Genomic DNA, 15,679 nt, shown 5'->3' on the forward strand with positions numbered 1-15,679 from the left:
CAAGAAAGCAGAAAGCTAAGGGTTCAAGTATCAAAACAAGGTTCCTTCTTTTTAAGTGTGAAATGGTTGCCTGTTTCCCTTTGAATTGAGAGACATAACCGCACGGAGTTCGAATGCAGGCTTAATCACAGAATGACGCTGCAGTCGCATATACGTCAGCGAACAGACTAGTGTAGGGAAGATTGACAAGTACATCTCTATCATTCTGTCTCACCATATCGTCTTTTTATTCTTAATTTGTTTGAATCAATTTCTAACTTTTGGGTCTACTTCGCTCTGTATAGGCTTAAACAATTACCTGTTTTTATACGCTTGTTTATGATAGTAAAAAAGGCCTTTATACGTTTAGCAGTTAACCAACTGGCACCCTCAACAAAAGCTCTAATTTGCACAAGAAAGCAAAACACTGAAGCATTCTGGTAGTAGTAGTAAATGACGTCATCGTGCAAATGGCCTACTGATTTTAACCTTTTATTTAAGGTCCTCGCTTCTTGTAGAAAGACGTTTTTGTAAGTGAGTAAATTGGCGGGTTAAAACGTTGAAACTTCTACGGCCACTGAAGACTATCAATAAAAGCAGACATCAACACAAACATTTTAGCGAACGTAAATTTTCCAGAAATCACTGGTGGTCACGCCAACAAAATGATCATCGCATTCCCATCTTTTCGCTTGGCCACCATTCGGATGATCAAGCGCCCAATGATATAAATGCAAAACAAAAGCAGGGTGGTCGTATAATCTCTCTTCATCAAATGGGGCATGGCCCATTTAGCCAATGCCCAATTTTGGCAAAATCTTGCCAGCCTTGAGTTGTCATTTTCCATTCTGACATATGAGCCACAAGAGGCGGGCTGGACATCCGTCTGACCGCTGAAGTACCGGACTACAGCTTCACCAGTGCTGCTAGCAACAGTGGTCACGTGGAATGTACGTCCATTATTTTTACTCCAGTGGAATCTCAGTTGGGTGAAAGACAAGTGTGTTCTTAGCACATTCATGGCGGTTTTTGTGAGAACCATCTGATCACTGGTTATTCCACGGTATGAAGTCTTGACTGGCAGCTGAGAGGGAGGAGTTGAGCTTTCCATGGTGATGTTGGAAACGAGGAGCCAGCCTTCTGAAAGAAAAATGTGAAGATAAAGAGGTGTTTAAGAGTGATTTTCTGTAAAATTCGAACTTCGGCCTGACACGGTACCTCATCGATTTGGCTGATTTTTGGCATGTAGTCTTAGAATGGTGTCCTAAATACTGAATGCATATTCTAAGATTCGAATTCTCGTTGGTTTCAAAGATACAGGAATGACAGTTTTGACGAGGCCTCGAGCGGCCGCCATGTTGGTGAACTGAAGGAGATTTACAGTAATTAATTCTAGCCTTATCATTAAAATAACTTAATCGTGACTCATACAGTTGCAAAGAACTATCCTTCCTCCTTTCATTTACCTACTCTTATCTGAAAATGGTTAAGCCTGAGCTACGAACGGCTATAACTTCTCACAGCACTTTTTCGGTACTTAAAAGGTACACAAATTTGGTAGAAATTGGAAGGCCAATATCACCCATGCCACATCGATTTAGACTAAGCCATTTTAACTAAACATAGTTTGTTTATAGCTAAGTTAGATTGTTGAATAAAATAATTGGGCAAATGCAACGGAACAGAAATATGATTGCATGAATGCGCAGTGGTTCAGCCACTTGGCCGCTAAAACTTCAAAACAAAATTCGGTGAATATTTGAAAAGAAAATTCATTAAAAATTAATCGTGCCTCTTAAACCCTATCTATCGCTTAAAAAACCCTCCCTTGTAATGTAAACAGATGATCTTTTGATTTTGATCTTGCGAAGAGCTTGAAATATGCGCTAAAATGAAAATTATAAATTTTGTTACACACGGTACTAGCTCAAGTTCGCTCTTCGATTTCCCAGACCAATCGGGAGCCGCTCGTGTACTGCACAGTTACAATTTTCTCTGTAGTATTTCGCTGTATACAGCTACAAATTACATATTTTCTTAGGCAAAGATAACGCAAACGTTGTCAATTTTAATCAAAAGGCTAGAAAAACCAACCGTGCACTGTAGCTTTATGCAAATTGTATGGTATTCGATAATTACACGTGTAAACAGGAACCTACCTTTGCTAATGTACACTGTTTGGCAGATCTTTCCAGCGTAACATATAAAACTAGTACATGAAATGAAATTAAAGAACTCATCAAGTCAAATTACCTGATCGTACCGTTATTACTGAATAATAAGTCCGCAAAATATGACATGGAATGATCGGTGGGAGACGAAGCTATTTTTAGGAGGACAAGGAACTGCACGCTGGAACGGAACTGAAATGAACAACCTCAATCAAGTTAGTCTTCTTGGCGCTATTAAACGTTTCACCCGAATTTGAACAGGAAGTTGTTTTCTATTTTCTTTCTCATTCTTGCATGTATTCGGCAGTTCGCCCACTATTTTTTCGTAACTTTTAATTTTCTAGCTAACTGGAACTGTTAAGAACTACCAACCCCCCTCCCCCCTCCCCCTCTTTGAGTGAACTTTCATTCGGTCTGATTCACAATAATTTTCGAACGGTGACAAAGTGAAATTTGAAATGACATTTTATTTAGTATTTTTAAAAGCTCCTTCTTTTTTTCCCGATAGCCAGGAATGTTTTGAACGTAAAGGCTCAAGTGGCGGTGTTTTTCACGACTCTGCTTGTAGACTGACCTCACCACCAGTACCACGGACATAAAATCTGATCGGAGAGGGTCATACAGTAACTGATGGGTCTCTGAAAAGCGAAATGCAGTCACTTTGGGCGAGTAGGCTATATAGATGATGAACTCATTGTTTATAACCCCATAATCGTATCGCAAAAGTCGAGCTAGCCCGGGGCGAGCGAACACAATTTTGGGGCCACTGGCCACGCCCTTATGTTTAGCGGGAAATTGGTTGATTAGTCAAATCTCCTTAACTCCACGACCATGCACCTTTCCAAATATAGCCCTTCTAATCATCATATAGTTAGGGCCTCCCGTAAGCATTTGCAACTATTTTGATTTGTAGAAGACTGTTTAACAGTTTTCATTACCTTAATGTCTCGTAAACAACACGAGTTACATGTTCTGATCTCTCCCCGCCCCCCCCCACCCTTCCCCCATCCATAACAAAAAATTTTCCGACCAACACTGAATTGCATGAAGGTATGTACAAAAATATGACCATCTCGAGGCAAGGTTCATCACTGTAACTTACCACATAAAAGCCTTTTCGTTGTTTGCCATCGACTGATTCTGTTCTGAATACTAAGGTTCCATAAACAACGCCACGTTTAGAAAGAGCCCGCCCTTTTCAATACAAGAAAACCCAAGTAGCAATTTCACCAACGGACATAAGCCGTAAGAAAAGGACCGTGTCAAATAGTTCATGAAATCACAAACGCCTCATGACACCTTTAATTCACTCTTTCTTCGATAAACTAATTTTTAAATTTTTAAGCATAAATGACATCAGAATGCGCGATTATGAGCATTGTAGCTTATGAAAAGAAAATTTAACACCTGATGCACATGAAAGCGTCTAAGAAGGGGACTAGGGGGAATTAGGAACATTGTGCTTACCGCTGGAAAAATATTGGCTAGTTCTTTGAATAGACTCAATTAAAGCCGTTTTTGTTCAGTAAGGAGCTGTTAGATGGGGGGAAAGCTACATAAAGTAGATCGCATCAGAATACGGCATAGGACTAGGCTCTCAAAATCGATAAGCTGAATGCAAGACCAATTATTATGTAAAACAGAGAAAAATTCCTTGAGGGAAAAAAATTATGGCTAGGGAAAAGACCCGAAGGTGGAAAGTTAGGATGGTAGCTTCTTTTCAGGTAATCGATCATTTACGTTAACTTCCGCTATCCGACGGGCATATCGGAAAGACTGAATGGATGGGAGTATAACAAATTCAAGAAAAAACAAATTTGTGATTTTTCCACAACTTAATAAAATAACTAAAATTGTGTACTACTCGGTTATACAAGATTTTTGTTTTCAATTTCAGATTTTTACGATGGGGCATTAGCCCCCGTACTCACTAGACACTACTGTACAATCATCGTGTTAAAATCAGTGAAATACTCCAAAACAATTTGGATTCCTACCCTTATACCTTTATTGAAAATTAAAGTTGGGAAGTTTGTTGTTTTCTAAAAGTAGTTTGAACAGCCGAACGACATTTTTTTACACGGAGTGGGGAAGGCAAAGCTTCACTTATCTCTTCTAAGGTAGAAAGTGTCAGCAAAACGTGAGAGTCGTCCTTGAGGGTAAAGTGTCTAACCTAATTTTCTCACCGATTGCAAGTGTCATTTCACCCACGCATAATTTGTTAACAGAATTAGCAAATGTAGTGGGGAAACGTTGCGAGAGAACTGAGTAAGATGTTAGGGTAAGTTTTGGAAATTTTCCGCACACCTGGAAAGTCCTGGCTACGCTCCTGATAGAGACTTTTGCTGGAGAGAAATTGAAACATGTTCGCTAATATAGTGACGACCAGAAAGGACAAGCCATAGGATAGTTCCAGAAAACCACCCATTAAAATAGATCACGAAGTTGTCGCGGCGGAGGATGAACTTGAAGGCATCTGATGAAGTGCAATTTTTCAAGGGAGCCCAGACAAGATTATGTACGATGGGCACAGCTTGTTTGATCGGGAAAATTTAGAGAAGCTCGAGGAAAATCGCTAGACAACACATGCTAGAACTGAAATAAAAATCTTTTGCGCCTTTGAACTCTGTCCCTAAGGGTGAAGGAGAAAGTTTCCCTTTATCAATGCATTAACCGACTTGATTATGAATGTCTCCTTATGTTGGACGTCTTACTAACAAGCACATTACCACTACTTGCCCTCAGAGGTGTTTTTCAGTTGACGAGCAGAGAAAATTAGGTTTTGACTGTTTGAAATTCTGGATGCCAGAGTGAAGACGCCTTTTGTATGATGACGTCATCGTCCTACAGTAAAAAGCGTTCGTTTTTTACCACTGATATTACGTCAATCGGTACACTTATGTTGTCGAAAGGTCCGTGAGCATGGTAAATGATTTTACCTTAAACTGCAGACACATCTTCAATCACTCCTTATTGTTCGCGATATCGGATAAACACTCTGGTCTCTAACTGAATTTTCTTTGCTGTTTACTTTATTTTGAATTAGGACTGTCTTGTGTTGTCCATGCATTGTCTAGCGATTTTAAGCTTTTTCAAGGAAACAAAAATCTGGAATTGTCCCTAGGGTGAGGCATTTGCGCACAGTTTTAAAGCCCTTCGGTGGGGTGACTGTGGTTTTTGTTGTCCCGGGCTCATCCCTCATTCTTCTTAACCCCTTCCAAACCAATTTTTCTGTTTATCAAGAATCTCCTCAAAACGGGCTTCGTGATTGAGACAAAATACCTGAAAATTGTACAGGGAACCGTTGTTAACGGTGTACAAGGTAGAATGAGTCTATTTATTACTTAGCCAACGCCCAATTTTTAAAACCGGAAGTAATGATGTTTATTTCAAGGGCTCATGTCTCATGAGTTTTGAGTGAATCTTCAAACGCTGTATATACATGTAGCTGGAACTATCATCGCATCGATCCTCGCTCACTAATAATGATAACTTATATCAACTTCCATTATTTATTGCCTGGCTAAGATTTTCACGGATTCTTCAGTTCAGTTGTTTGAAACCAGGCGGTTTCACGTGAGTTGTAACGCCAGGCAAGGAACGTGACGACCCGCGATATGCGTGGGAAAATATTACTTTTTTTCGATCAAGGTGGAAACTGGCAACTTTGTCGTCGAGTAAGGTAATACATCTCAATTTTCATTACTATGGTTAATTTTAAAAGCTCCGGTTTCGGTAAAGGAACCGGAGGAAAATCAGGAAAATTCCTGTTCGACTGTGATGGTTGAATTTTGTTTACGCGTCATAGCATAAACATAACAAATTTATTTTCCTTTTCCTTATACAATCTGCCTTTTTTTATACTGTTTTTCACAGCAGAGTTATCGATTATATTACAGAGACTAATTTTATTACACAGATCACTCAGATTTAATGACAGAAACTCTATTATCGATTGTAATTTTGGCAACACCTGGCGAGTATTCGGTGTACAGATTATTGACAAAGTCGCTAGAACAGTCTTCCATTCATTGCTTTTGTTTCTGCTCCGTTAAATTTGCCCAATTTTTTTATTAATGAACTCGATTTAGCTACAAACAGTGAGTATTCAGGCGGATTGGCAAGCTTCAATGCGATGTGGCAAAAGAGATATACGCCTTTAAAATTCTGTTAATTTTGCGGGTGTAAAAAATTCAAAAAGTATACCCACCAAAAGTTTAATCGATCGTTGCGAAAACGTTATCAATTTCGAAGTAGTTTCTAAAAATACAATAAAGAGGGATTGTTCTTTCAATCTGTATTGGCAAAGGAAGATTAGCTTTGAAGACAGGGTTGTAGTCGAAGGCTCAAAAGCAGCTTCTATTAACCAATATGGCGCCGGTCCGAGGCACCCAAAAACCGGCCATGTCGATAATTTCCGAAGTAGGAGGAATTAGAACCTAAAGTTACCTATTCCTTATTAAAGACCTCAAATCAAGTCTACATGCCAATTTTTAGCCAATTCGGTGAGATAGTGTGGCAGCGCCTTTTTAATATAGCTCAAATCTTACAGACAACTGCTCTTAAAAGCTGCACAATTCAAATTTGATTTCGAACTGGCTTTCGGACGCGAAAAATCAGCGAGTTTTTAACAGGCAGGGAAGGTAGTTGCTTTTGGCTTTGTTCCGTACGTTCCATTTTTTTCTCCAATTAAGCAAAATTTGACAGGTGTATTCATGCTGAAAATTTATGCAGCCTCTGGAAACTCGTTTACTTATAGCTGAAGCTGATTTTTGTATCGTCTTACAAGTGTATGTTGTTTTTAATGTAACTGTCTTTCTTCTCTGGATTTACAAAATGAAATGCAGCCCACTATCAAGATACTTCTGTTATTTATCGTTTGTTTATTGGGTTTTTGGTTGAGAAATGCGCCGCTTGTCAAAGTCGTCGGAAATTCGATTGCAGATGGCAACATTTTCAAAAAAATGAGCTTACTTAAACCCATTAAACCCATCACTGCCTTGCATACACCATTATTCTAGAAATAATCTGATCTGGCTGGATAGTCCTGATTAATATTAGAATTCTCCTGACGACTGGACTGGTCTGGCCAGCCAGTTCTGACAAATGTAAAGCGCCCTCATACTTTTAGCGGCAACATGAAACTACACATAATGCAGCTTACAAATTGCATGGGAAAATTACCTTTCACAAATTATATGTGCCGAGGCCTCTTCCTCGGAAGAAGCCTCCTTGTGGTTCGATTCTCGGCCCCCTACCGCATGCAATCACCAAGTCTTCGCATTTCGGATGGACGCTTACAGGTTCGACTGCATTTAAATTCAAACCAACAGACCTGTTAACAAAAACTCTCGACTGCGTTCGTTCAAATTAATGAAAAACGTCACCGTGAGTGCCAGACTATTTTTTCCTTGCTTAATTCCTGAGAACGGACCTCCAGATCCAGGGTAGAAAAATGCGATTATCGCTTAACATCTGTATGGTATAGTTGTAAGTACTGTACTGCATTTAACGTACGTAGCTTTTCCCTTTTTCAAGCAAGTTCCATTTAGTCAATAGAAAACGTTTCACGTGTTTGCATTGCCTGATATAAACACGAGAGGGGTTGGGAGAATTCGAGACAGTTATGCAAACCCGAGACGAAGTCAAGGGTTTGCATAACTGTCGAGAATTCTCTGTGTACAAATAGTCTTAAATGTTGTGACCACTCCCCTTGTTTTGCGTCATTGGCATACTAGAATCGAGGGCGATTTTGGGATGTTTTATCGTCGTTTATAGTTTCTAAGTATCTTAATGATGCAATGGCTTTCTATTTTGCTTATTTTCTAAAGTTTTTGTCTTGTCATTTTACCTTTTTTCCAGGGCGGTTCGGTAAAGTTAACAATGCATTTGCGATCGAAAGAGAGCAAGGGATCCTAAGCGAAACAGCTCTGCCTTCCTCTTTTGTAACTTTCAATTTTCTATTAAAAAGCTTGAAAGTAACTGGAGAGGAAGCGGAAAACGTAGAAAACACAGAAAGCGCTTTGGGGATTAATCTGTTGTTGCTTACATGTACGTACGAAGTGTCAAAAAATGAGATTTGTAAATAAACCCACTTCTTGTGAGGCAATGTTCGACCAACGTAGGATGTTCCAAGTTCTAAGGCAGAATGAATCTCGAAGCGATGTAACATAAGGTAGTGGTACATAACATTTATGACGTAATGCAGAGAATCTAAGAAAAATATGCTATTTCAGCAGCTTAGATCACTCTGTTTAGTTCACCACTCAAGGTAATTTTCGGTCATGCAATCGAATTGAGTTCAAAAATATACTGCCTGTTTATGCCGCTAAGAAAAAATAATAACGCCGCAAAGTTTATTGACGGTCTTTGAAGCAGAATACTTCGAAAGGCTTCATCGGGATATATATTTTAGCACGCAGTTGTCATTGACTGCCACGGTGATATGTTTAGACAGTAGTTCGGCTGTCACCTACACATAACGTGTGGAATACTCCGGGGGTGGGGAAGGGGGGGGGGGTTGTGGGAGGAGTCGCCGCGCCCTTCAAACCCTAACCCTGTTTAAGACAAAAAATTGTTTGTTTAGCCGCCCTGTTAAAGACAAGAGACCTACTTTCACAACTCTGATTCACTTCGTTTTACACAAGGAATTCAGAGGTGCTTTTTAAATTAACGTCATGTTTTGTCATGTCATGTGAGTTTTTTTTTGAAAATTTATCCATTTGTTGGTACCTCGGCATGTAGACCGCACATCGCCAGCCTTTGCTTCCAGTCAGAAAAGATACCCTGTTTAACTTAAATTAGTAAACTTGTATTACCACTCGGTCTTGGCCAAATAAGGGAATCCTCAGCTTTGCTAAAAAGAAGAGCTACGGCGCCGTCTGCTGTCCCTCTCTCAAATGATATCTCTACAATTGACGTTAAATGTATTTAAATTTGATAATGGTAGCTGTTTATAAAGAATAAGCCGAGGAATACAGTTCAATCAGAAGCGGAAAAGTAGTTTGAATGAGCTATAATTGCTCACGATTTCAGATTTTTTTGGATCAGATCTCACCTCCGTCAGTTGTCATGTCGCAGTAAACTTTCAACGGGTTTCCACTGTTCTCAGGGTCGATCCAGTACCTCCCGTCTCCTTTAGAGTCACCAGAGTCCCGGATGCTCTTACATGAATATGCAGGCAGCTTGGAACTCCAACCCCGCTTTGTTGCAGCAGATAATAAAACAAATGACTATATATGGTAAATATTTTCTCCTCCGTGAGGCAATAGTAAAATCAAATTTAAAAATAGACGAGCGTTACTCACGAATTTCACATCTTTTTCCTTTGTAGCGGAGCTCCACGCGCGCGCGTAGCGCGCGCGTTGGCGGAGCCCCATAGCTAAGTAAATCTACCCATCCCAGAAGATTTGGTTATCACGTGACCGTACACCGAACGAACGAACGACCGTCCGTCCGCACCACAGGCATACCAATGTTTACTCTCGCACTTTCTAGCTAGTTTGAGAGCCCAGGAGAAAACTGATTGCACATCAATGCAGTGATCAATTGACAGCTGTCAAAACAGGATATCCGCTGACCAGTATCACCTGACGGTATCGCGGGCTCAGGTGTCGACCCATCGAGGTCGAGTATTTTTTGAAGTTATCCGCTGACAAGTTACTACTTTTAAAATGATCGCAGGCTCAAGTTTGTGTTTTAAAAATTTATATGAAATATGTCGTGTTTATGTCACTATGGCCCAGCACTATTAAGATTTTGACTTCAAACTTACCTCGGACACGAAAATTCCGCCAGTTATTTAAAAATAAAGGCGGGGAAGACCTTTTCTTACCATGGTCACGCGTTGGTCACGCTCTACGTCCAATTTTTATGCTCTGATTGGTTAAAATTTGACAGGTGAGTTCATGCGTAAAATTTATGCAGCATCTTGAAAGTTGTTTGCTTTGACAGCTGAAGCTGACAGAGTTTTGAGTCAACTTGTGATGTTTTTAACTGTCTTTTTCCACTGGATGTACAAAATGAAATACAGCTGCTATCAAGAGTGTTCTCTTATTCATGGCTGGTTTGTTTATTTGGTTTTCGGTTGTGAAATGCGTCGCTTGTCAAAGCCGATAATCCGATTTCGGATGGCATCGTTTTTGTTTTTCACCTTGCTGGATGCGTACGAGAATTATAAAGGCTCAAGCGGTCCTTGCCTTTCTTGATAGCTTTCAAGAGCTGCTTCTCGAAATATGGTAAGCCTGAGTAATTATTGTATTTACATCTAATTTCATGAAGTCCAGCGGCGCAGTTTATGAAGCTAGTTTATGCACGTTTGTATTAAGATTTGACTGAGACACTGATCTGACCTAGTATGAGGTTTAATTTGAAATAAGCTTAACCTTACAGAACTTTAAAAAGCCTTTAGTCGATATTAATTCACCGTAAATAGAAAGAAAAAACTTTCCGAAGAATATTTAGTTATAATTTTAGCCGTAGAAAGAAAGCTTTGAGCGATTTTCTTGTCGTGAGTTCATCTTTGAAAACAGCAAAATACCGGGAAACCAGCGGCTTAAAACATAAACTTAATCTTTAAGCTTACTAGTAAAGACTTGAGGATTCTTAGGCACACTTAAATACTGCCATTTGTTTTCGTGAAAGAAAATTGTTGTCTCTGTAAATGTTCTACCGAATTATATTTCTTTATTGATTGTTGGTAGTCTCAAAAGTGTAATTTTCATCGCTTTGCCGTTTGTTTTCAGCCGTTCATAAACATCGCTTGCAGGAGTACTCAAAATGCCGAGCGTATCAAACGCTTTTTAAGGTTACACATCGTTATAAAACCATGAATAAAAAATAGACTCAATAAATTCTTTATCACGTTGAAGCGTAACTCTTTTAAAATTTCTTCGCAAATTTGGCGCTTGTCAAAAGTTAAAGTCCACGCGTTCTTCGATGGTCCTGAATATTGAATGAATGCAATTTGTCTTGCAAAATTGTGAAATACTGCATTTTGTACGAGGTCTGTATGATAAAAACAGCGCCTCATAGTACTCTTTCTCCTCAGATGTGGTGTATAAAAAAAATAAAAGACTGGTTTGCACGCACCCAGATTTATTGGCAAGAATTTGTAAACTTGTCGAACGCAAAAAATTCGGCCTGATTTGTTTTCCAAGATTTTTTTTCCACGCCTTATCTACTGTGATCAAGAGCCATTATTGCTCTTACATGTGACCGGAGACTATTTTGGGGGTGTACATATAAGGCTACATCAACTCGATACAAGATTTGTTTCACTCCAAAATCACTTAGCTTTCCCTCAAAAGTCACATGAATGTGCCCTTAAGTTAACTGATTTGTGGAATACAAAACTATTGTTTGATTTAAGTTATACATTTATCAATGGGGGCTTCGCTTTTAGCCGTGGCTAAATCTATATATTAGTCCGGATGATAATGACCAGTTTGTTTCTTCTTGTTGGTGGGCAGTTCTTGGCAGGAAACCTGAGAAGGAAATAAGGAATTGAAATGAGAAACATCAAACAATAGGTAACAACTATAGATGACGTCATTATGTGCTTTAGTTAATACCACTTTTGTTTGCTTTAGAAGTAATATAAATAATTATTACTTATTCAAAATATTTCTCCTTTTCTGATTGGTCGAGGCGGATAACACCCTCCTCAATCTCCATAATTTTTTAGATGATACTCATGATGATTGTTAAATATATTGATATACCTTCTTTTTGTACCCTGCCATACGCGATATTTTTCGTGTGGGTAAAAACAAATATGTACTTTAAGACAGGCAAATTAAACCGGTGCAACAAATCATTATTTAAAGGGGCTATGTCAGCTGGAGAGCATGCGCTCTGAGGTTATGCAAATTACTTTCAACTGTCAAAATTCTATTGTTTTTAACGCGTGACTTTCTCCATATGCGCTCTGAGGTTATGCAAATTACTTTCAACTGTCAAAATTCTATTGTTTTTAACGCGTGACTTTCTCCATGTTCTCTGTCACGTCCAAGGCTCCGAATTTAGAGAGGTTAACAAGCGAAATGGGTTTAGATAAGGGATATTTCGATAGAATTTACGGAACGTTTCTTCTCTGGTTATGCTAGCTCAAGAATAAAATTATGACGACAATTTCACCCGTAGTTTTGGAGTAAAAACGCATGCAATTCATAAAATAGTGCGCAAACAAAAATTCAACAACAACATATTGTCTTATTCAACAAAATAAATTGAAGTTGTATTTTACAAACGAGCTACAAAAGACGCTAGACCGAAGATAAAGACCAAGACTGTTTCAAATAATTAACAATTAGACTTGTCTGTCGCTAGTGATTTTATAATTTAGATGCTGATAGAATAAGAGACATCAAGTCTTTATTTTGATCTTAGGGAAACATACATAATCGCGCAAAATTGTTCGATCGTGCCGAATCACTGCGACGTCGAGAAAAACAGAACCAAGCATCATTGGTATACTACTCCACTATAAGCAGTCCGTTGATAACAAGGGAAAGTAAACTCTGCTATTTTCCAAAAATATGCTCGAACACAAACAGTTCAAAAACATGGCATTTACAGGATCTAACTCGTACTAAGGTGCCTCTCTAAGTCCGTTGAGAACAATCTGGACGAGCAAACGGTCGTGTTTATCTTTGCCGTGAATCCAGATAAATACAAGAAGGAATCTAGCCGAATTTTATAATGTTTCCTTCGCCAGGAGTTTAGTTTGGTCACGAAACTCATGGCCTGATGCTCTTGTAATCGTTTACCAAAAACGGCCGCCGCCAACTTGAAAGCCGCTTCATTATATGTCCACATACTTTGAGCACAAGAAAAAGAGCCAGCAATCTCTGAAATAATTCAATAGAAAGGTTCTGTGAACTATAGGGAAGATTCCATCAAAGATTCCATCACTCATTGTGGAGTAGCCGTCATTAACTCCGCCATTACAACGGCCGCTGATAAGAGGACACAGTAAATCCACGTAAAAACATTCCACAGGCAAACCATTTCAAAATAACGCCAAAAAATTATTCTGTAATCACCATAGAACGATTCTTAATACAAAACTTCGCTAACTATCGAACGATGGCTGAGATTTAGACAGATAAAAACAGCCCTCCAAAATCTGCGACAGAACTTGAAAAAGACGGGCTGACTTTTTCAAGTTTGTTTTCATTGGCTCGCGCACGCGTGTGGGGTGACATAGCCTTTTTAAAAGAAAATGTCGTCAAAAGTACTATTTACGATATTAGAGTTCTGCAAAGATAACCACTTAAATTCGAGTAATATAAAGCAATTCGTGAGAATCTGATCTCAAAACTCCGTAGAATTTGAGCCGTCTAAGAAATTAAATACTTTTCTCGTAATATTCCGAAAAAACCCAACAGGGTGACCGTCGTAAACAAATGCTTTAATAGGGACCTTAAAATGCGAGGACGGCGACAGCAGGTAAAACGTCGCTTAAAAATGTATTCGCGGTTTTCCAATCGTCATCGCGATTGTTCCATCACGCTTACTTTGTCGAATGTACACGAACTCTCCTGGAGTGAAAAGAGAGAGAAAATTTCGTCGTTGCTCGTTTCAATGACGTCCTCTATAAAACATGAAATTAGGCATTTTCACGTCATTGTCGTGCAAAACGTAAAGAAATGTACAAAAAAGTGTTATGCGCGTGGAAAGTTGTTTCTTTCTTGTTGTTTTTCTTATTTTAATAACTTGCTTGTTTTAAAAACCTATCGCTTTTATGACGTTCATGTTGCCGTGGCCGTCGTCTGATGTTAAGGTCCCTAATTAGTTGTTTAGAGTGTTTTAATTGGTTGTTTTGTGTTTTGGTTTTTTTAATCAACACTTTTGTAAAAAAAGCGATAGTTCATATTCAAACAATGGATCTGACCTTAACTTGTTCATAATAAGAAGATCCTTTCTTCTTAATGAAATCGTCCGGTTTCATCTTCCGTGTTTTGTTGTTCAGCTCACAAACTCGTTTAGTATTATCTGTACCAGGATGAACATTAAATGACTTGCAGCTGTTATTTCTGAGACATTTTTGGTGACATTCAAACTCGTCAGCAACAGTTGATGCACCCATGACATGACCAACTAAAACATGGTCTGAAACATGAAGTAATATAAAACAGAGGAATAAGCAAAATACAGTGGAGTTTAACATGAAGCTAGGACATACATTAATTCATTTTTTTAGCTGAACAGTTTTATAATCTTTTATGATAAAGAGATATACTCGCTTGCAAAATTGCGATTGATACAAGGGCGAATCGTCAGAAGTAAAAAAAGTGATAAAAGTTGTAAGTAATTTTAACATCAGATAAAGTCGATAAAAGGAAACTAATTCTTTTAAAATGCCCGAGTTCGTCATCTCAGATTTATCAAAATGACCACTTAAAAAATGTAATAAAAGAGTCTACTGAAAACTAACTTTGAAAAAAAAAAAAAAAAAAAAAAAAAAACACCGGTAGTTTGTTTGCAGCTTAGAAAACGTTTTAGAAAACCTTTTTACAAAGCCGCAGGAGTTAATTCACCTGTTTGAGTTTCAAAAACGCTGGCACAGAAGTCCGAGTTCGATATCACCAGTACCACTGCCATCAGAACATTAACAGTCAGAAAAACCAAACGAATGAGCCGTGAAGCTGCCATCGAAGAAAAATTTTTGGCTGATTGTGATCTTCACTGTGCTACCTGTACGTGCCGACTATTAAGTGTCAGCCTTATAGAGTAGTTGTTCAGTTTTTTATTAGTTTGTTTAGTTGTAAAACTCTTTTGCGGTGACTGCTCCCATGCAAAGCAATTTATAATTCATAAGTGTTTTTGTAAGTACTAAATAAAACTGCTTAAAAAAGGTTTTTTTTTTTTTTTTTTTAAATTTATTTTTTGCCTTACAGACATATATTAAATGTTTACAGTACTAAACACTACTGAAAGCTAAATACTACTAGCAATATTCACTATACTTGCACTATTTACAATATTGGCTATACTGACAATACCATCCATACGATGCTCGTACTACTAATAATTACAATGGTTACACTACTTACAATTCTAGTACATCACACGCACACACACACCCACATAAACACACACACAAAAAAAAATAGTTAGTAGGTCAGAGGAGTTATTTTTCATGTCTATTTTATAGCTTTTCAATTCTGTATTTAATTATCATTTTACCAACGAAGTCTTGGAGGAGAATTGGTTTGTTGTGTAGTTTGTTGGCGTAGATGTAGTATCTCATAAACAACATGGTATAATTGAATTTCCTTACTAGTACCTTTTCATGTAAGTCCGAGAGGATGCCGAACAGTCTTTCTTCGCTAGATGGGTTAAAATTGATCTTGTTTTCTATATTGAACCAGTTGATAACCCGTTGAATGAAAATCTTGACGAAATGACAATCTCTAAAAGTATGATTAATAGAGTCTTTTTCACCACAATATATACATTCATCATCTTCCTTGATTCCATAGCGGTAAAGTTCCTTTTTGGTGACTACAATTCGGTGGATTAAT

General features: G+C 38.3%; 1 pseudogene; it reads right to left on the reverse strand.

The window, feature by feature from the left end:
- Window positions 1-332: 332 nt before the first annotated feature.
- LOC140931995 (uncharacterized) lies at window positions 333-14,864 on the reverse strand (annotated as a pseudogene).
- Window positions 14,865-15,679: the final 815 nt, after the last annotated feature.

Source organism: Porites lutea, chromosome 3 (genome assembly GCF_958299795.1).
Source record: "Porites lutea chromosome 3, jaPorLute2.1, whole genome shotgun sequence".
NCBI lineage: Eukaryota > Metazoa > Cnidaria > Anthozoa > Scleractinia > Poritidae > Porites > Porites lutea.